Here is a 23,359-nt window from a genome sequence, read left to right on the forward strand (position 1 = left end):
GCAACCTTTTATTTCCCATTTGTCCTTCCAGTCTGCTTGTATCACGCAGCCTGAATGCAGGTTGATTATATTTCCATTCAGCTTGTACTCTATCCTCCCTAACCACAACACTGGTCTGTGTTTTTCCAGTACACGCATAATAGTTAGTTTTTTCCATAATTCATGAGATGCTTGAATTGTATTGAAGTTTCCATGAAGTCAGATACTTGAATGAAGCAGCTGTTGCATTTTTAAGCCCAGGGCTCAAAGCGAATAAAATCACTCTCACTCTGTCAGCCAGATTCAATAGAATATTGTTCTGCTGTCATGTAAGACCTCGACAGAAAAGAGACTCCTGGTGCATTTTGGGGGGGCTGGCCCATTGTTTAGGAAACACTGCGTTGGCATAAATGTTCTCCAACTTAACCAAATGACTAACCAGATTATTCTGCTGACACACAGTCCATTTTATTGCTTTACTAACCAGGATATGAAATCAACAGGCGTTATGGCCAACCTGCACTTAACATTTATTTTCACATCATACACGATACGATGTATAGTGAAATGCTTAGGTGCCTAGCTCCAGAACAAATCTAACAAATGGGGTTCAAAAGAAAAATGAAATGGCGAAACAATGAAACAATATAATCAGTAATGATTTTCAATGTTGAGTTATAAGTTTTACATAACTTACATAAAATCCCCATGCAACTGTTACCACGTTAGCAAAGTGATAGAATATAGATAATAAAACTGGAAATCTAAACTCCTTCCAGTGGCCCCTAGAAGCTGAAATCTTTGTTACGCACCAAAATACAAAATCGCTGGCTAGTTTTGGTTATATGACAAAAGATATTTTTCTAGTGGTGTCCAAAAACACGTGAATTTTGGACTTGTATTCTTTGGCTGGCCAGAAACACAACAAATGAATATTAATGTTCCTTCAAGTCAGCTGGACCTGTAAATGAACACATTTTTGCTAACATGTTGGCCATAACAACTTTCAAAGGTGATATTGTGTTGTGTCTAAAGACGCCAAAAAAAGTTGTATCATGTTGGTTGTCAGAGCATCATCAGCTTGAATGCACTGAGAAGGTGCATTGAACAAATCAGTGATTGGGCGTGTCAGCATTTCCTCCAGTTAAACAAAGACAAGCAGCAGGATTTAGAAAAACGTATCTTCAGTAGGCTCGACTGCTGTAATGCTGTCTTTACAGGCCTCTCTAAAAGTCGATCAGACAGCTGCAGCTGATTTAGACCGCTGCTGCAAGAGTCCTCAGTAAGACCAGGAGAGACCACATCAGTCCAGTCCTCAGATCTTTACACTGTTTGTCAAAGAATTGACTTTAAAATACTGCTGTTGGTTTACAAAGCACTGAATGGTTTATTTCTGAATTGCTGCTGTTATGAAGCGTCCAGACCTCTCAGGTCGTCTGGGACAGGTCTGCTTTCTGTCCCCAGAGTCCAATCTAAACACGGAGATGCAGCATTCAGTTTGTAGGCTCCACATATCTGGACCAAACTCCCAGCAACCTTTAAGTCTGCTTCAGCTCTCAGTTCTTTTAAACCAGGGCTTCAAACTTTTCTGTTTGTCACTGCATTTTATTAAGTTAAATGGGCTGTTTATTCACTTCTTGCACTGCACTGAAGCTGCGTTGTGATTTTTATTCTACCGTTTAATCTGTCTTACTCGTGTCTTGTATTATCTTCTTTTTATTTTAGTCTTTTTAAATCCTATTTATGTGTGTTTTTATTTTTACTAGTGTTCCTTTTATATCTTGTCTAAATGCATTTTATGTCTTATGTAAAGCACTTTGAATTGCCTTGTTATTGAAAGGTGCTATATAAATTAACTTCCCTTTCCTTGAAATCTTGAAACATGAAGAATAAACAATGTTTTCTGAATTTATTTCTAGACCTGTGATATGAAATGATCATGTAGAATAATCAAGACTATCCTCACTATAAAAAACACAGCTTTAGTCATCAATAATCTGAGCTCAGAGGTCCTCTTACATGCTTTTCAGAACCTCACCTCCACAACCTTTCAGGCATGACGACTGGGTGGATGGTGAGATCATGTCTCATGTCTCATCTCGTACCAACAGTCAAAATTGGTTTCTTTTTACCATGAAGGCAATCTTTCCCAAATGTTAACCAAGACGCTTTAGTTGCTTTACCTTAACCATAAATGTGGCAGATCAACAAACATTCACATCAAGTTCAAGTTCAAGCAACTTTATTTGCCATTTACACAGGTGCAAACTGCAGATTGGAATTCTTGCATGGTTCTGTAAGTCGTTTAAAGAAGAGAAAAATCCTCTGACCAGAAAGCTTTTTCTCATGTGGAGCCATCCATCTGGGAGGAGGCTAGCAGGAGGTTTTTAATAAAGAAGGCCTGGAAACATTATTTAGATTCATATGGCATCTGTTTGAGATGATTTCTCAGAGGGCGACTGATGAGATGGAAGTTACTTTATCACTTGTTAGCCAAATTAAAAATTTGGTGAAGTACAGAACTTTTTAAGTACTGTCCCAATAGCAAATGACTTGAACTTAGTTCATTAGAAAAGTGGAGGAAAAAATGAAAAATAATTACAGTACTGTGAATCAATTATGTTTTCATTGCCTTGTGAATATTTACTTGATATATTATATGGTAATGATGATTAAACTATTGTTGTTCATAAGTTTCTTATAATAACTTCTGTGATTATAGTTGAGGATAGTTGTTGAGTGTAGAGTGTGTTTTGCCTCCTGAAGAGAAAAAATGAATTCATGTTTTTTGTTAAATTTAAAGATAACCCTCCACTTCTGGTTAAATTTGTGCAAGTCCATAGCCTGACCTCTGAATTTTTGCATTTTAAGTTTTGTGGAGCAATTTATAAAGGTAGGGTGTTGCAGTTGTGAATGGTTGGAGAAATGACAGCACCAATCAGAGCCATTGTGGGAGCAGGCTAACAAAAAGTTAGCCACTATCCTGCTCCAAACCCACCAGTTTTTCCTCATATTATTGTGACAAATCTTGTGAGATTTATTGTGAGAAAATTGAAACCTGAGACAGATCCGTGAAACCCTCTCTGCTGAAAATTACAAATATATATTTTTAATTTACAATAGAAAAGGTAATGCTGACTGGATTACACTTTTTATCAACATAAAAAGGAAAAAGGTTTTAATAAAGGTTTCTGCAAAAGACAGGATTGCTCAGGGTGGGAAAGTTGAAAAATAAATTCACCGGATAGCTTAAAAATGTTAGCCAGCCAGCCTAGCTAACCTGTTCCCCTGTCTGCTATCATGAGAGAAACATGGAGAAATCTTTGGTCTATGGCCTGCGTCAAAATTCTGACATTCTGAAATTTAGATCTGAATTCTCACAATGTGACTACTGCCAGAATATAATGAAATCACACAGAACACAGTGGCGACGCAACAGTGTAAGCTCCATAGATTCGATCGATACTGTATACACCAGTATGCCAGTATGGTATCCAGTAAGGGCCATTTAGAATTGAGTTAGGGACAGAAGGATTTTAGTAGACACATCTTGCACAGTGTGACATGCTACGAACCTGTTATTGCACAAAGTTCAGGGGCCTCGAGTCATGGTTTCAGGTTGCCTTGAAGATTCTGATTATCGCAGGTGCTGTGGCTGGCTCATCTTTTTTGTTTATAACTGCAGCAGTATTGTATTCTGATAAATATGTTGCAATTAAAAACCAATCATCTTTGCCAAAACATTGCCCCTGTTGCAGCTCTGGATTTGGTATATTTTGCATGTCACAACCGCTACTTTCTATGAGTGGAGCATCAAGAAAAAATAGCCTTTTTAGATAGTTTGATGGGGATCATCAGTCGAATTGACTGAAGAAATGTGGCTCTTGTACCAGCAGCGCTCTCACCCAGATTATCTCTCCATGAACAGCAGACCAGTGGTTTTCAATTATGTGCCATTATGCCTAAAGATTATAGAGGCTTTCATTTCAACCAAACACAACCCAGAGCGCGGCCATTTCCCCGTTCAGTTTGTTTTATCAGTGAAATCAGCTGCTGCAGTGTTTTTATGAAATGAAAATTCTGCATTCTCCTGGGTCTTAATGGCACATTATTTGAAAAGGTTTAATACAGTTCAATACTAAATCATCAGAGACAAAAATCTTCCCATATGGGGTCTACAGCATTAACCCTGCTCAAACCGTGTGTGTGTGTGTGTGTGTGTGGTATCTGTGGGTATGCCCTGACATCCACCAGCATTTCCTCATATTTCCAATCCACCAATGCATTTGCTGTAACGTGTGCATGTAGGTCAGAGATTATACTGTGTGTGTGTGTGTGTGTGTGTGTGTGTGACAGAGAGAAAGGGAGAGCAAACACTAGAGAGATTTGGTATCCCCCTCTCTTTTGTATATTTCATTACTAAAACATAATGATTATTCACTGGCTGGCAAGGATCTCATATTTAATACGTGTATGTGTGCATGTATGTGTGTTTGTGTGTGTGTGTGTGTGTGTTTGCGCATGTGAAGAAGCAATACCCTTGATCCCATACCGCATTCCTTGTCTTTATTACCAAGTCAACTTTTCTGAACATGTCAAGTTTTATACCACAGTGTAAAGGAGTGTGTGTGTGTGTGTGTGTGCAGTATATGTCTTCTTTCATGTCCGTGTCATGGTGAAAGGCTCTCCATATTCCCCACCCTTCCGTTTACACAACTCATCCATCATGGCTATTCATTTGTCCTCCATCGCCATGTCTGCTCACGCTCCCTCGGGTTAACAGTATTGGCGTTAACTGAGGGATGCAAAGCACGTTTCCACTTACACAGCGTTACAATATTCAGCATTCAGCCCACGTATAACGTTCCCCCAGTGCTGCTAATTCTAATTCACAGCCGCATTGGCAACAGCAGCCACCCCTCATGCCACCAAAACCACTTCGTTCCTTACCCTCTTCATACTTTCCTACCCTTCTTCCATCCTTCCTTCCTTCCATTCTTATGTCAGTCACCGTAAACATGAACTGGAACATGGAATATTGAAGTTGGCCCAGTTCTGCCTGCATTTTCATAAAAAATCTGGCATACTTGTCTCATTCTCTGTTATTTAAAAGTTCAATCTGATTCCGATCCGCTTCTCACAACTCAAAAAACAAAGAGTGCTTTCCTTGCGATGTACAGATGATGGTGGACAAGTATTAAAAGCTTAAATAAACAATCTACTGAATGTAAAAATAAACTTAAAAGTAAAAATTCCGGCAGGAGTGCATTGTGGTTTTGTTTAAATATTCGAAACTAAGGCATTGTCAAACGAGTACGTTGTTCTCTGCGCTAGGTGAACATGACAACGAAGCATATATTCATATTTACTTATATCTCCAAATATGTTCATCTTTATAGGCTCATACACAACTATTATGTATTTGTAAAATATGTTTCCAGAATAAAATAATTCCAAGGAATTGCTGCATTGGTATATTTTCTTGCAAACTTCATTCAGTGCTAACTTTTATTTTTCAACACGTCCTCATACCTAAACATCCGAATTGTGTCCTCAGTTGTTGATATGATCATCAGCAACCCAACCCTAGAAGGGAAACACTCATCTGCCTTTTCGCCACCCTACTGCATAATATGAACATCACACCACTTTAGCACAGGATGTTGCCCAAGCAAATCACCCACGCAACATGGGTGCATTTGTATGTAATCAAGAGACTGATTTGTCATATGATATACTGTGAAAACATAACTTTAAATATAAAATCCTCTAAAATGGGATTCTTCCAACTCAGTTTCCTTGCAACCTCAGTGGTTTGGGGGTTAGTTATTGTACAATAATTGTAGAAACTTGTTTTTCCTAAGATAACAGTACGTTGTATCTGAACTGGTTGTTTCTTGATGTGTCGCATTAGCTGAAGGGGCTTAACATTTGAATCTTGATCTGGAAATATACAAATACAGTGCGTGCACATGTGCAGTGGGATCGGGTTGCTGACACCTTTCCTTTGCTGTCTTTTCTCAACAATTCCTGCTGCACTGAGAAGAGCCTCCATCAGACACACACACTGGCATTCTTTTACACTTGCCTCTCAGTATTTTCTTTTCTCATCAAAAAGCACTTTATGGACCAACTTTCTTTCATGCACACTGAGCATATATTTCAGTTTTCAATACAGCAAACTCCATGTGATTTCTCCCTCACTTCATTTTTTGAGAAGAATTACCTTTATATCGATCGATACCGCTTTCTAGTAAGCCAGCCTTTAAACGGTTTATAAGTTGTAACTAATGCCTTTATTAATGGTTAATAAGACATTAACTAATGCTTTATAGATAAGTTAAAAGCCATTAATGAAACTACTTTCCAGAACCATGGAGCGCTCCCACGTGGTTTGTGCACCAGGAGAGTCCTGCAGCAGCTTTCTGACCTTATTAAAACCCAGAGTGTGTAAATTAGCAGCCCTTCGCTTTGCCACAAACTGGGCTTGCACATTTAAAGGCGGAAAAATACAGAAATGATGATAAAGCATTGTTATTACACTAAATAAGGAATAATTGCATGTTGTACATGTTATATGGGCTATGTATGAACACATATTCCTTTTGGTTTCCAAAAAGTCACAGACAAAGAGATGTATGTTGTCCCTCATAGTGAAGATACTGGTGTTTGGGGTCCAACAGGCCTGCAGAGGTCAACTCTCTGTTCGACAAACTGAAGGATTTGGGATGTGGGAGGGGTACGTTGTGTAAGTGCACTGTCAACACCAATCACAGATAAACATCCAAAAACATCTTTCTGTCTATTATGATGGCAGCTCTGGCAGTATTCAAGCAGCAGGAAGCCATGATCGATCGATAGATCGATGATAGATAGATCGATAGATCGATAGACTGTGGTATGGGTGTGTCTTTTTGTTCGAACCCAGCCCCCCCCCGCTTCTCAGTCGGCCACGTGCGCTTACAGCCGCCTCCAACCAGCGGGAAGCACGCGCTGGACTCTGCGGCTGGAATTCAAACTTTAGCCGTCTGTCAGAGAGACCTCCAGCGGCAGAGAGGCTCGGGCGTAGATGGATGTAGCGGATGAATTAACCGGACAAAGGAGGGAATCTGACCGACGGTGTGACGTGTCGGGGCCGAGACGAGGATTACCGGTCTCCAACGGCGGGGGGATTTTTTTCTCTAAAAATAGGCGACTTTCGGCACGCGCAGCCTGCTGCAGGACTGCACGCCTCCACCGAGAGATGCCAACCGAGAGCTCGGCTTGCTGAAAGTAAAGGAAGATTTCTCATTTCCCTCAAAACCGAATTCCCCCCCTCAGAAATGTGCTCGGAGCTCCTCGGTGGATTATAAGAGTCAGTTGGCAGTTGTGTGATTTATTGTTGATCACGGAGGACGGAGCCGGACACCGCCCGGACCCGGATCTTCTTACCTTGGTTTTGGGAACGAAAGAGACAGCCAGGTTCCCAGCCCTGCGTGCTGACGGATGGGAAACGCGCACATTACCGGAATATTTTGGGGTTGACATTGTTGTTATTAAATAGGCCATACCTGCAGGAATAGCTGCTTGTTTTGGGACCAGACCAGCCGTCCAGAGCCCCAAACGGATGCTTGGATAGGGGAAAGGGTTATTTGCACTCAAGGACACCCTCGGTGTTGGTGGGTGTAGTTTCTCATATTATTTGGCTTTTGAAGCACAAACCGGATCTGCGCACGGATTTGTACCGGGACATGAGATGAACGTTTTCGGAATGAAAGCTATTTAGCCTCCCAACATCACTTTTCTGTGCTTCATGTGGCTTTGGATGTCTCTCTGAGGACTGGGCTCGACTGGAGGAGCAAACGCACACGGATGGAACGAGCTCCGACGTCCCTGTTACTTTAAACACGTTATTTGAATAACGTTAATTAGGCTCGGAAAGCGAATGGGAGGCTGGCAGGAGTTTTTGGGCAGCCGTACGACCCCTCCACCCACCCACCCTTCTTGTTTGAGGATCTGTGTGTACGTGAGTGCTTGTCGTGGGTTTGACGGTGAAACCACCGGCACCTGGATTCCCGCTTCGCCCCATTTTTTCCCTTCTGTCTGACTGCGCGCGCGTCTGTTCCGGTAATTCCGCTTTTGCCGTTGCCGCTGCTGCTTCTACCGCTGTCCGGTCCCACACACACACACACACACACACACACACACACACACACACGCACTCCCGTTTTTTGCAGCCCCAGAAAACTGCCAAGATAGCCCCTCTCTCTCCCGGTGCGGACGGGAGAGGAGTCGCGCAGGAGAGGAGACCGGGAGTTGGTAGAAGCTGCCGAGCCCGGTCGCCGTTTTGAAAGCCTGTCGGGGCTTCTCATTGTGATTTAACTCATCCGTTACCTGAGGGATCGGGAGAGGACGGATTCTGGAGGAAAAAGACAAGACAAGGCAAGAGGAGCTGGAGACAGATGAAGGTAAGGCTGATTGATCGGCAGTTAATGCAGGGTGTGTGAGATGGCGGAGGATGCTCGGTGGGACCGAGCGCAGCTATGCAGCTCGGTTTTTTTTTTCTGCCACGGGGATGCCAGGCTCTCCGCGGTGCCAACAATAGTTTTATTCTTAGAGCCCAGGAAATGAATCATCGCTGTAATGTGATTAGGCTCTGCCATAACCCCGCTCTGTGTGGGACTGCTCTCTTTTTACGCCTGTGTTGGCATTGTTAGTGGACTCTGCCATTCTCAATCTCCAGACAGTTTATTCAGAGCTCTCCCAGATCCAGCGCACCGGTGCTCGCGCTGCTGACGGTGTTCTCTCCGGTGGTTCAGACGGTGCAAGGCTAATTGTTATTTTGGCGTCTCACTTGTGTGCTGCGATGCTTTGGCCAGGCTGGCACCCCCACCGCGCCTGTATGGGAATGTGTGCGCGCAAATCGGCGTGCGCGTGCGCGGACGGGTGCATCCGTTCGCGCGCGCGCGTGTGTGGGAGCGCAGTAATAGAACCCATTTTGGGGGAACCTTCTCTCTCGCTTTCTCTCTCTATCTGTCTCACTCTCTGTTTCCAAAGCTGCCTCATCATGCCGCTTCAGTTGACTGGGTTACAGCCACATCCATTATGCAGGAGGCGAGGAGATGAGAACATGAGGGGAGGAGAGTGGGGAGGAAAAGGAGACAAGGCAGATGGAAAAGAAAGGGGGATGGAGGTAAGGAATCCACGAAAGGGTGAGGTGAGGAAAGATGGTAGAAATGAGTAGAGGGAGCAGTAGAGGACAAGGGACAGAAGGGTGGGAGGAGGAGGAGCAGGAGAGGGAAGGAAAGGACAAGAGAGTGTTAAACAAGGGATGCAGAAAAAGACAAGCGCAGAGGAGAGCAGAATGGAAGTGAGTGATAACAGAAATGATAGTGAGATGAGGAAAGATGGGAGAAGGGAGGAGAGGGAGCTGGGAAGGATAGGAGGAAGGGTGGGAGGAGGGTGAGGAGAGTAAAGAAGAGGCAGTAGAGGGGCGCTAAGGCTGAATCATTTTGGGAAAAATAACAAGATCTTTTTTGGAATATGTTAGATATTAACGGAAATGTTACCTCATTTCGCCAAATATATGCAGATTGTAACTTCTACTTGTCGCAAAGTAAGATTTGCTCTGGGAATTATCGGAATTGGAAATTCATTGTGCAGGCAGAGCATCCCTGTGAAACCACTAACACATACTGTATGTTATAAAATCAGACTGAATTATGTTATTGTTATTTGTTCTTAAGACAGTAGAGGAAACAACACAGCAGAGTGGGACACAACAGGACACAGATATGGTTTGGTTACAGAAGCCTATAGGGAGCCAGGGAGTGTTTAGGAACCAGTGACAGCTCCACACTGAGAGAGCTTCTGTTTCAAAGAAAGATCTGAAAGAGCGCTCCAAAAATATCTCCAAAGACATCCGAACAAGCTGCTTGCAGTTCATGGATAGATTCAAACAAGTTGACCGTGATTCAGGACCATGGAGAGGTCCTTAGAGGCAGTCTGAGTCCCAGGAACAGTGTAGTAGAAAGTCAAGGGCTGTGTTCGGAATCGCATACCAACGTATGATTCATACTAAGTAGTATTGAGTATGTAGTACGTTCCATCTGCATAGTATGCAGATTTTGTGTACGTGAGAAATGCCCAGATGTATACTAGATTAGCAAGAATTTCTGAGTATGAGCTGTGAGCTTACTGAACATACTCAACTGCCCCACAATACATTGCGTCTCTTCAGACTGCGCAATGTTGAGGATTTTGAGCTGTTAATATGTCACTTTATTAAGTTTTAATAGTTTTTCAGGTGAGAAAATAACCATTTAGATTCCCAATATGTGGTCAGTTTATCCAAATAACGCCTGTTTGGAAATTTGCTGCAATGTTTTTGGAGATGTGAGGGAGCCGCTGGCTGGGTGAGACCAGCTGTATCATGTGATACAGTCATGTGACGGCATCACATGACTGTCTCACTTGAGTATACTTCAGTGTAAACAGTCTGCTGGTAATGGAATACTTAATCGTTCAGTATGCTGTACATACTGATTGAGTATGTAGGAGGCAGTATGCTAGTGTGTTTTATGTCGTATTTCGAACAACACCAAGGTTTTTAGTAAATGGAGAGAGCTGATGTGATTTCAGGACCATGGAGAGCTCTGACATGGTTTGGGCGCCTTAACTCCTAAATAGAGACAGAGCGCAATTAAGTCCCGCCCACACCAGAGGGGAAACAATTAATCGCTCTCGATTTACTTTATACTGCGTGAAGGTGCCTCCTTGTCACTTTGGTCTGCTAGCAAACAACAGAAAAATGCCTAAAAGCTGCTGTGTGGTGGGATGCACTACCAACAGGGTAAAGAATAAGCTGCCGAACCGTAAAACTGAGCTTTAAAGAAGACAAAAGTGGATACAGGCAACAAGACGTGAGGCATTAGCAGGAATAATGGGAAGACTGTGGGATCCTGACACTCAGTATGCCTATGTGTGCAGCAAGCATTTTTTTTAAACTGTAGAGGTTGAATCTAACTAAGCTATGCAAGGCCTGGTTTTGATCTCTGTTAGGTTAAATGATGATCTTACCTGGTGATTCGATCAAATAGTTGTAAATATCAAACTATTTCACTCCTGGCCATTCAGTGGGATCATTTCTCCAAGAAAAGCAAAGTAGTGAGAAGGGACACTAATACAGACCGACAATATTAAGTTTGTCATCATACCTTTTCCTCTCTGGTTGACATAGGGTGCTAAAATAATCCTTTGACATGCTGAAATCTAAAGTTTTTAGCTAGCTACAGGAATTTTGTTAGCATTTCAGCCTATGGCTGCATATTGTGGCGCCTATTGTTTTCCCCTCTGCTAGGCGTGGTTTACAGAGTATGACGCATTGAGCCCTGTCTCTATGTTGTCAGCGCCATGGACATTGTAATAGAAACTAATGTCAGTGCTGAGGTCTGACATAGGACCATGGAGAGCTCTACAGACTTATTGACTGAGCTACACAGTCATGGGCAGATCCATGAAGTTTCATACATCTCAACTCAACTTTATTTATATAGCACTTTACAAACAACACAGTTGATCCAAAGTGCTTTAGAGCAAACAGAAGAAAGCAAAACAAGAAACAAAAGAAGGAAAAAAACACAAGTAGAAAAATCCAAGGGGCCGAGACCATTTAATACTTAATACTGAACTATTTGGAGACGGGATAAACAAGATTGAGTGATACCAAAATATAAAGATTTGCAGTAATCGAGGCGGGAGGATATGAAAGCATGGATGACTTTCTCCAGCTCAGAAGTACAGAGAATTGATCTGAGTTTGGAGATGGTGTGGAGCTGCATGAAGCTTAATTTGACTACCTGTTTTATTTGTTTGTCAATCCAATCCATGCATGATTTGATGTCCTGAAGACAGTTATTGAGGTCAGTGAGTTTGTTGTAGTTATTCGGCTCTAGGGGAGGTAGATCTGAGTGCCATCTGCATAACAGTGAAAAGATATGTTGTGTTTTTGAATAATGTGGCCTAGCTGAAGCAAATAGATGGAGAAGAGGACTGGACCAAGTATGGAACCTTGGGGGACACCATAAGAGATGGGGGCTGATGAAGAAGAAGAGCTGCTAATAAAAACACTGTTGATTGCAATTTCAAATGTTGAGTGCCATATGAGCACTGGCAAGTCTGTACAAAGGGTATAAACTAAGGATTTTTTGCAAATCTAATAAAGTTTCATCATACAGTACCGATATAGTGAGGCTGTGTTTCCTTTCATTTGAAAGACATAATCAACCTAGCTTCAGGGGTATCAGTGCAAAGGTGCATAGAAGCTGGACAGATGCAGACAAAGCAAGAGGTCTCAATTCCATCAGATAGAGTCAGTGGTTGTGTTTGCCTTTCCCTACCTGATGTGATGGAATTAGGTTGCAGGGCACTAGGTTGATGTAACGAGTGCAGAGAGAATGTTCTGCAGGTTTAAACCTGTATGTTAGCAAACATCCTGCCTGCTGAGGTGTTCTTGAGCGAGACACTGAATACCTACCACCTGCCCATGTAGAATCAATAAAATATGTAACCATACTTTCCTATGAACTGTAATCTATATTTACAACCAAAAATAGGCATTTATAGTTTGAAAAGGGCTTCGGACCCCATAAGAATACACACCTATACTATTTATTGTAGCTGCTCAGTATTGATATCATATCAGGTCATTTCTGCTCCTTCTGGATCATTAGTACACTTAACTTATGTGCATTTCTAAAACATTTAGTGATGTTTTCAGGAAACAGGCCAGTGCGTATGTAAGCACAGATGCCCTGAGATGATTTCAGCACCTAAGAGGGTGCATTTGAAGTTGCAGTGGTTTCAGGACCTTAAAGGGAGCCTCACAAGCTGAGAAAGGTTCAAGGAATCAATAGAAAACAGAACATTTTGACTGAACGTTCATAAGGATTTTGGGAAGGAAGCAAGTTAGTGTTTTGGTCAGTGTGTTCAGTTTCTCTAGCTATGGCAAGCTGTATGTCAAGCTTAAAAAAATTGGTATTTTAATGTCAATATTGTATCAGGGCATCTTTGATTACTTTTGCTACAGGCTTCCTAATCCCATGGTGGGGCATGAATTCATAGTAAATGTGTGTTAGAGGAGGATGGAAAGTTGTGTACATGTTATTATGATGCAGTTGCTGAGGCTTGCTAGGCAGATAAACAGTCAGATAGGTAGACAGTTGGGAAGGATATAAGGAGACAGAGACAACAAGCTGGTGTAGAAGGAGACAGACAGACAGGCATGTAGGCAGACACACTCTTACTCATACAGTAAACAAGAGACAGACTGGCTTATAAAAGCGCCAGGCAGGCAGGTAGGCAGGGAGACAGACACAAAGCCAGACAGGCAAAAGAACAGTCAACCAGGTGACAAGCGATCCAGTGTCATGCTCGAGTGTGATAATAGAGTGAAATGTGTTAATGCGACTGGAGTGATGCGTTGTTTTGTGGCGACTATTATCATATGGAGAGCATTACAATGTGCTTCACATCCCATTAGCAGAGAGACAGAGGGAGAGCGAGTTAGAGAGAGAGAGCACATCCCCACCTCCACACTTACTCTCAGCATGCTACTCTGATTTCCACCTTCTTCTACCTATGACACATTTGTTGGCTACTGTATTTTCCCTTCTCAGACAGCACAGAAAAGACCCAACTGCTATTTATGAAAGATCCTCAAACAGACGTCTTATGCATCTAATCAAGTACAAGTTGAAAATTTGATTCATAACAAAGACTTGGGATACCAAAATGAGGGAGTTACATCAATTTAAATAATAAATAAAGACAAATGTGCATCACAAGTCACCAGAAGCCAAAATGACGTCTTAGAATTCTTAGTTTTGTCTCATCAACAGTCCGAAAACCCTGGAATATTTCATTTACACGGGAAAAAAAGGAAAAGACCTGGAAAACATTGGTATATTTACTGGTTAAATTGCATAATCAATTGATGATTAATTGATTATGATGATTCAAATAGCCATCTGTTGATTGACTAACCAACAAATTTTGTTAGTCATTTCATTAAATCTGTTTCTATCAATTTTTCAAGGTTGTATTAATAGATACAATTGAATCAATTGTTTTTGTAACTGGAACCTTAAACCATTGGAGGTTTGGGAGGAAAGGCATGCTGAAAGGATACAAATAAGTATGGAACCCGAAGGTGGTTAATGACCCCCTTTGGATATTAGAAGAGCCATGAACGTCGAGTTATGACAATGTGGGGGGAATGTAAAAGTCTGAGTGTTACTTAATGTTAATTCAGCCTCAGCCCAGTCTATTAACCTAATAAAGGTCATAGTTGAGGTTTCCTGTGCTTGGCTTTGAAAGTAGTGCAAAATGAGACAGCTAAATGGCCACAAATTAAAAAGTATTATACGTTTTTACCGCTAATCACAAGTAAAAATCAGGCCTGCTGTATCTGGTGTCTCCTCTGGGGGTTCCTGTGTCTTTCAGACTATGAAATTATTACAGACCATACAGTATATTTTATTGGCAACTACAAAGTCTGGTAATTCAACTGGCACTTTGGCCGCCATCCAGCACGTCTATGATTGGACCTCTCTGTTTTTAAATCTGCTTACCATCTAAAAAACAAAACAGGCTGAAGTACTTCTAATTTCCTTTAAGTTATTTTCCTGCTCTGCGAATTAGGTTGTGTTTTGATCTTTGCAAGCTGTCCTGCAGAGATTTTTAAATGTAATGCAGGCTGTTGGTTTTCAGAGTCAATTTCAGAAGCGGTACTTGTTACCCATAAAGGATTGTTATGTAACAACACCCCCACTCCAGTGACAGATAAGAGGCCATCACAAATATCCAGATCATAATGTATGATTTACATTCCAGTGAAAATTCTGTATCCTGTCTGGTTAAAGAATTAATCTGTGGCTTAATCCCCCTGCCTAGAGCTATACCCCCAATCCCTCCATCTATTCACCCATCTGTCTCTTCATCCATCTGTCCATCCAACCAGCCAGCACACTTGCCTTGCCTGCATTTACTTTGTAGATTTCTTGCCTGCTTTCATTCCTTTTCTTTCTCTCTTTCCAAAGATTCTCTGATTGGTTCAGTGAGAGGTTTGTTGCAGGTGCACTGTAGGTGTACTATTTTCTACTGAAGACATTACAATTAAATAAAATGCTACGATGACTATCTGTACTTCAATCTTTGGCCCCCAGGAGGTCCTTCTTATCAGCAGATTTCATTTCATTTCTGCTGTCACTTGCTTTGCTATCAGCAGTGGTGTGCCAACAAAGCAAGAATACTACCACCACTACTGCTGCACAAAAGAGAAACTGAGAATTACTGTAATTTAGTTATATTCCACTCTAAAGCACAGCGAACTGTGGTGTATATTTATCTTAATTCCCTCCCATTTTAGAACAGATCTTTTTAATGTTAAGAGGTGTAGCCTGCTGCTTACGTTTGGATTCCCTGGTTCTCTTCTGATTGAGTATCACTGTAATAGTACTATAGCTGGATTCAAAACCAGTGCTTGGCTATTGATTTCTTGTCTGATCTGAATGGTAGTCCTTAGTTTATGGTTTTTACCCAGTGTTGTAATATCAACAAACTCTCAAACATACAGGCTCTAAGTATGCCACAAATACCGTGATAAAGTGTTTCTTCTCATCCTCACCTCTCCTCCTCATGTTTTGGTTCCAGTTTATTTTTGTAAGTTCTTTTGTGATAAAGGCTTTTCTAAATAGACCACAGACGTGTGACCTACATTTCTGCCCAAATAAGGGATTGCAGTTCCTTTGCTTTGTCAGACTAATAGAGAAATTAAAAGTGGTGTAAAATGATCGCTTCTAACGGTGCCCAGAACCTAGACACTTGTTGTTGTCAAGGTGTCAGTTTCATATGGATTTGTTTATTTGTTGACATGGTTGAGCACCATTTTTGAAGAAAAGGTCACATGCATTGGCAAGCCAAGCAATTTAGCATGTAATGCTGACGTCTCTGTTTGTTGTAGCACACAGAGACTAGTGTTTTTACAATGAGTCACTAACACACATATTGATGTCATGGTTGTAGTGCTAAAATGATTAGTCAGTTCATTGATTAAGTCATTAAGATGAACAACAATTTTGATAATCGATTAACACTAGAACCACCAGGAGTCGCTGCATACCTAAAACCGCCAACGGGTAAAATGTACTAATAGAATGCATTGCTACGCGCTCAAACACACTGTGTCACGCACCTTGGGCGTGCACTTCCCACAACAGCATCCCAGCAATTGTTTCGGGCTGGCGTGCATCCAAACAATTACATTTACAAACATTTTTATTGAAAAGAAATTATTTATATCAATTCTAAAATTCAAAGAAAATTTTTACCCAACAAAAAAATCTATAATGACCACTTTTGCTAAACAATATGCCTACACTGAAACCTCTCCTTCACTCAATGCATAGAGCAAATCTAATGCCTGTTTTGCATTCATAACTCTCTTTCTCTTATCCAAGTTGAAGGTTCGAATATGACTTGACACAGCTCTATCACGCACGACAGCACACAAAAGGCGCCACCAGAACGTTTGTCTACACGCTCGAAATTAATAGGACGAAATGACTGCGTTCTCTATCGGGGGAAAATTTTACCCGCTGGCACTTACAGATATAAATGCCCATTTTTTTAAATCTGGCTTTATCTCGACAATTTTTAACAATAGGGCATGCTACATAACACACTTTTAGGAAAGGTTAAAGACTGGGGACTTGAATATTGTATTGAAACAGAGTTATATACAATCGAAAAACAGCAACGGGTACATTTTACCTGCTATTATTTAAGCCATTTATAAAGCTAAAATGCCAAATATTCTCTAGTTCCAGCTTCTCAAATGTGGGGATTTCGTGCTTTTCTCTGTTTTATATCATTACATTTTGAATATCTTTGGTTTTTGGACTGTGTATTGGACCAAAGAAGCAATCTGAAGTTGTTACCTTTGGTTCTAAGGACTTGTGATGGACATTCTTCACTATTTTGACATTTGACAATTAATCAACACTAGATTACCTTTTGCCACCCACTCTTCTGCCTGTAGGATGCTAGAACTACATACGTTTTATGGTCTCTCAGTACTGTGAAAAGTTAGATTACACTCTCTGCTGTTTGGTCGTTATGGTAATTTTCAAAAGGACACTCTTTTGTAAAAACCATCCAGCTATTATTGTATTTTATGGTAGTTATATACATTCTAGTTTGGTAGTTTGTTTGGTATACAAATGAAACCTTAAGAATATGGTGTCGTCCTACCTTCAAAGTATTCTGGGAGTTCAACATTGTAATAAATTATTGAAAATGGAATGTTCAAATTCATTACAAGGGTCCACAATTAGAAAAAAATCCATTCGTTTAGGTAGACCACCCCATGATAGGTGTTTGATAATGAAAATTATCATCAGTTGCAGCACTACAAAGACGCATACTATATTTAAAGAAGAAAGCAATTGGGAATCTACAGTTCCATATTTGACGAAAAGTAAACTAAATCAGACATGATCAGGAAACCGCCTGCACAGCAGCAACATGTCAGTGCTTTTTACAGTTTTACAAATACATCTTTCTTGTCTTTCCTCTGTGCATTAGTGACTTTCTCTGTGTGAAACGACACACCAGATTCCCACCCAGGACAGTAGAGATCCACTCTGATCTGAATTAAAAGCTCAGAGCAGATAATTGAAGTGCAACAGGGGGGGTAGTTTCTTTCCTTCCTCCTGCCACCGGAGTGAGTCTTCACCTGTGATCTGACGGCCGAGGGATTAATGAGAAAATGATAAAACTTGTCAAGTTCAAATTGAATATGAGCCGGCGTGGTGCAGACCCCCTGAGAACTGGCAGTGTGAGGACACATGACAAGCACAACTCCAGTGTAAATTCAATATGGATGTCAGCATGCTAATCTCAGCAGGACAGTGATCTAATGCTCATCACATCTCGCTCTGTCTTTCTGTTTCCATACCACTGTCGCTCAGTCTCACTCATTCCATCTTTCTTTCTTTATCTTTCTCTAGCCTTTCCCCTCTCTACCCTTCTTCCTCCTTTTCTCTTACTTGACTTCCTCTGTCCGTCTCTCTCTCTCCCTCTCTTTTTCAAGTTGAAGGTCAGATCCGACAGCTTGCTGATGGATGGTGCAGTGTGACTTAAGAGAACTGAACACAATAACACTGTGTGTGTGTGTGTGTGTGTGCGTGCGTGTGTGTGTGTGTGTGTGTGTGTGTGTGTTGTGCACATGGTCAGAGTGAGAAATCATGTAAAAAATGATTTTGTGTGTGTGGTTGTGCTCTCTAACACACCTGAATAAGATCAAATTAAGCAGTGCAAAGAAGTTCATTCATTCATTAGTCAGTCATCAAAAAAAATAATTGCCAACCATTTTAATAATAAATAGTTTAAGTCATTTATGGAATAAAAATGTCAAACATTGTCCAGCCTCTCAAATGTGAGGATTTTTATAGACTAGAGAATTAATTAATTAATCAGAAAAACAATATCATAATTGACAATGAAAATATTTCTTAGTGTTAAGGCTTTGCTGCTGCTGGCCTGCTTCTCCTCCTGAATCGTGTGTGTGTGTGTGTGTGTGAGGCAGATGGAGGGTGCTGTAAGGTGAAGCCTCTGTAGATTTACCTCCATTTCACTGTCCATCAAACACTGTATGAGTGCACACACACACACACACACACACACACACACACACACACACATATAGCAGTGTAGTAAATCAGCGCTCTTTGTTTGCTCCTGGTCTCCTCTGAAGTCACTCTTGTATCTTTTTATCCTGTTTTGTTCTGCCTCACACACAATCACACAATGAGAGTCCAAATCAAGTCTAAAGTCTCTGTGATAGTTAAATGTGGCTATTTCTGGAACATTTTCTGTTAACAGAACATGGTAGAGGATTTTTTCAGAATTTGCAAGGCTATGTACAATAATTTTAAGAAACCTACACTCCTACATTAGTCAGTAAATGACTAAAGAAAGCCACTCTCATTAAATATCGGTGTTTGCTGTGTGACATAACGACCTTCTTTTAGCTGAGGTCAGTGTTTTCTTTGTTGATGCTTTTCTATGATGTTAGTGAGGTGGCGTTAACAGGCGTCTGAACAGGATAGGCTGGTCATCTAAATATCAAATCTGAAATCTGTCTAGGAAAGTTTTTGTTCTCTAAATGTCAGTTTTAGTTCTTAAATATGAATTTATTTATAACATTTGTGCCTAACATTGTTGAAAGTTTAGATTCAATAACAGATTTGAAAAAGATTTGGATTCAATAAGCAGGTTGGATACTGGTTTCTATTCGATAAAATGCTATTGAATCCCAGACCTCTCCTCTCCTCTCCTCTCCTCTCTCTCCTCCTCTCCTCCTCTCCTCTCCTCTCCTCCCCCTCCTCTCTCCTCTCCTCTCCCCTCCTCCTCTCTCTCCTCCTCCTCTCTCTCCTCCCCTCCCCTCCCTCTCCTCCCCTCCCCCTCTCTCTCCTCCTCTCCTCCTCTCCTCCTCTCCCTCTCCCCTCCCCTCTCCTCTCTAACAGAACCCAGCAGGTGTTAAATAACACGCCTGATAGCAAGCTAAAAATACACTAGTCATTTTCACTCTGTCTCTGTCTGTCTCCTTCTCTTTGTCTCTCCAATCCCTCCTTCATCCTTTTTCTCCTCTTTTCTTCCAACATCTACTCTTCCACTTGAATCTCTCTTCTTCCCCTCACTCATCCCTCTCTCTTCAGCCTCAGTGTAAACACGGCCTGTGATTCAGCTCTGATACAGTTCAGCCCTCCTGCTGAGACAGAAAATGGGAGCTTGGTTTCAGCTCTGAACGCACCACTCGCTGAGGTTACCACAAAGTATAGGATGGAGGGATATCAAAGGAAGAGGCAGGGAGGGAGAGAACAGCAGAATTAAAGACAGAGAAATAGATGGCAGCCAATTACGTGGCTCAGCTTAGTGTGAACAGGGGGACAGGGTGCTGTCAGCAGCGAGATAAAAATAGACACTATCTGGTGGGATGTATGTCTGTGTGTGTGTGTGTGTGTGTGAGAGAGAGAGAGGGTGTGTGTGTGGTTCTTGTACTTGTACTTTTTTCTCTGTTTGTGGGTTTTGCATGTACATCTGAATGTGCGCGACATGTTTTATCTATTTGCATTATTTGCTGCTAATTAATTGTGCATTGGATTTGTGAGTATATACAGTGTGTGTGTGTGTGTGTGTGTGTGTGTGTGTGTGTGTGTCCTGGCAGTACAGTGCAGAGGGGTGGTGAGGATTACACATCACTCATTTAATTGACTGATTTTCACTTCTTTATTAGGATGAGTAGAAAACCTCACACACACACACACACACTCCGTCTACATTGGCAGATGAAGTCTGAGTTTGTTGTGTGTGTGTGTGTGTGTCTGTGACAGAGCGAGAGACATTCCGTCAGATCAATCCACGACCAATTATAAAATGACCTCTGATGTGGAAAGAGAGTTTGAAGATGGACCTGTGTGTGTGTGTGTGTGTTTGTGCTCGGCCCACAAACAAACAAGAAAGCCATTTTGCACTCCCTCACACACACTCCCTGTCTCACACACACACTCACACACAGTGTGAGCTGAATGTCATGTTTGATGTAATGAGTTTCATGGGTGAGTGTCTCCATGTAAGGCCGGGTCATTAAATGGTAATGGTGAGATGAGAGCTAATCTGTCACACACTGACAGTGGTGATGGATAGATGGGAGGAGGAGAGAAAGGGAAAGGCAGGAGAGGGAAGAGAGGAGGAAGAGGGAGGAAGAGGAAGGAAAAAGAGGAGCAGTGGGAATGGAAAGGGGGAGGAGAAGAGATGAAAGAAGGGTTAGGGAAGGGAAAGTGAGCGGGAGAAGGGAGCGATGAAAGAGAGAGGAGGCAGAGAGGGGGAACGGGAAGAGAGAGAGCATGGAATGTGAGAGGCGGAGGCAAAAAAGAAAGGTAGAAAGGAAGAGAGATTATTTTTTACTCTCCTGCTCAAAATATAAACACATCAGAGAAGTATATTTTCCAGTATTAGCTGACAAAATATTAAAATTCAGTGAAGGAAGTTGTGAAGTCAAATCTTTTTCCTGTTGTCTGAAAATAGAGAAACAACAACAATATCTGCAGATTAACATCATTACCTGCCATCAGCTCAGATATTCATGTGTGAATATGACTGTACTTACAATATGCACGTATATGTGTTTATATGTAAATCCTTGTGCACAAGCAGTGTTTGAACCAGGATTGTTTGGGAGACTGTCAAGCTAGCTAGAACGTATCAGGCTGGAGAATCGCATGCATACATGCACAGGCAACTAAAGCTAGATCGTTTATTGACTGACAGACTTATCACTACCGGTACTTTTGAAAAACAAAAAGACACAATCCTTGTTATCTTTTTAAATATCAAAACGACTCTCGCATTTCTCTCTTCAACAAACCATCTCTACTGGTTCGGATACTGGTTTGCAATGAACGTTTATGAGTAAACAGCCATAACTTTCAGTTCGTAGTTTGGCTAACATTAAATAAATGTTGATACAGCTTGTACAATCTAAAAATAAAACATATGACTTACAGCATTGATCCTGCCCTCGATTTTATGGGGGACAGTTAGGGTCAGGGAGGTTGTAGTGACGGGACATTTTGTGTTTTAGGGGGTCATTGTCGCAAGTTTTCAGTTGTACAATAGAGTTTTGTACTTGGTGTCTACGGGATAATCTGAAGAATGCAGAATCCTGATTTATAAAGAGAGAAAAAGGTAACCATGCTAGGTGTTTTTTCTGTTTGTGTTGGAAAAGGTGTTTGCTAATCTAAAGAAACAAATTTAACTGCAGTAAGAAACCCCAAAGTAACTTCCCATTAAAAACACTTCACACTGCTGATAGAAAAAGCAGATATCCAAATCTGGCTAAAGTCAAAAAAGAAGATTACAGTGCTTTGGAAGACTTTTCTTGGTTCTCATAATTGCTTTTCCAGAACGGTTTGAGAATTTTTTTTCAAGATAGATCTCTTTACCTCAGGGCTCCGATGGAAGCTTATTCCACCGCTGTGCTATGAGGTCCTGATGGCAGATGGTATTGTGGATTTTGCTCAGTGCAGCATCGCTGTCGTCTCCCTGGTGACTGACATGACCTCCTCCGCTCCCGAGCTGGCGTCCACGTTATCTCCAGTTACGTTCATCTATTTCAGGGAACTGGCTTGCATTCACTCGTCTGTCACTTTTCTGTATCTTGATGTGTGATGAAAATTTATGAGGTGTTTTAGTGTGTGAGTTAAGAAGGGCTTCCATGAATGATGTTTTTTTATTATTAATCCATTTATTGATTACATTTTTGATTAAATGGTTCATTTATAGAATGAATTTGTTTAGTCAGAAAGGTTTTTAATTTACAATGATGTTGGGGCTGTAATTAATGCTTATTTTCATTGTCAATTAGTCTTTTGGTTATATTTTTGATTAATAGTTCAATCTATAAAATGTCAGAGGGTAGTTAAATATGCACATCACAAGTGCCCAATGTTTTGTCTGACAAACAGCCCAAAACCCAAACATATTCAATTTATGGCAATATAAACTGAGAGAAACAGCCAAACCTCACATTTGAGAAATGCAGGATGTTTGGCTTTTTAACTTCATAAATGGCTTAATCGATGAATCGCTTAATCACCAAATTGTTAAAGTGCTAGTGTTAAGAATGTTTTGAAATGCTTTCTTTTTTTTCATTCAAATTAGATTTCTGTTGCTTTATTCCACAGGCAAATGCTTCAGTACAGCATTTTACTACATCTTGGGCTAAAAAAAACCCTCTAAAAACCATCGAATTATCTAAACAGTGCATTAACGTGAAGGTTAAAACCAGGCTGTTTTCTTATTTCCTGATAATCTGACATTTTAGAGATACATGGTTTTCATTGGACAGCAGTGAATATTTATAGTGCAGATGAAATTGAAGCCTTTGTTCTCTGTGTGCTGGAGCTCAGTAGGTACCAGATTCCACCACCACTGGTTCAGTTCCCCCTGGAGGGCGTTGGAAAATGTATGCACTCAAGGAACTGCAAGGTGTTCCAGATGAAAGCGTCCGTTAAACACTATATGAATATCCTCCTTTATGTGTCATTACGCTGTTTCAAAGGAGAGAGTTTGAGGCATTTAACTGGTGTTTTAGGCTTATTTAGTCATTCACAGTTGACCAAATGACATATCTCATCATCTGTAACTGTAGCTGACTGGTGAATCGCTGAGAAAATGAAAGGCTATATTTGCATGACAGTGTGTCTTTATAGCTCTGCTGAGGATGAGCGCAGAGAGGTTTAATGGCACTCATCATAATGCCGTCTTTAATCATTCATGA

The 23,359-nt window shown here is 41.2% G+C and overlaps 1 protein-coding gene across 9 annotated transcripts in view; it reads left to right on the forward strand.

The window, feature by feature from the left end:
- Positions 1-6,899: 6,899 nt before the first annotated feature.
- si:cabz01090165.1 (uncharacterized protein LOC100333421 homolog) overlaps positions 6,900-23,359 on the forward strand; it is a 359,346-nt gene continuing 342,886 nt past the window's right edge. For 7 of the 9 annotated variants that reach the window (XM_044202653.1, XM_044202661.1, XM_044202662.1 and 4 more), the window contains exon 1: positions 6,901-8,426. The gene's annotated coding sequence lies outside the window, so the exon portion shown is untranslated. Of the gene's footprint in view, positions 8,427-23,359 lie in introns of all 9 variants that reach the window. The other 2 variants (XM_044202660.1, XM_044202664.1) reach the window with 1 other exon arrangement.

Source organism: Siniperca chuatsi, linkage group LG7 (genome assembly GCF_020085105.1).
Source record: "Siniperca chuatsi isolate FFG_IHB_CAS linkage group LG7, ASM2008510v1, whole genome shotgun sequence".
Lineage (NCBI taxonomy): Eukaryota > Metazoa > Chordata > Actinopteri > Centrarchiformes > Sinipercidae > Siniperca > Siniperca chuatsi.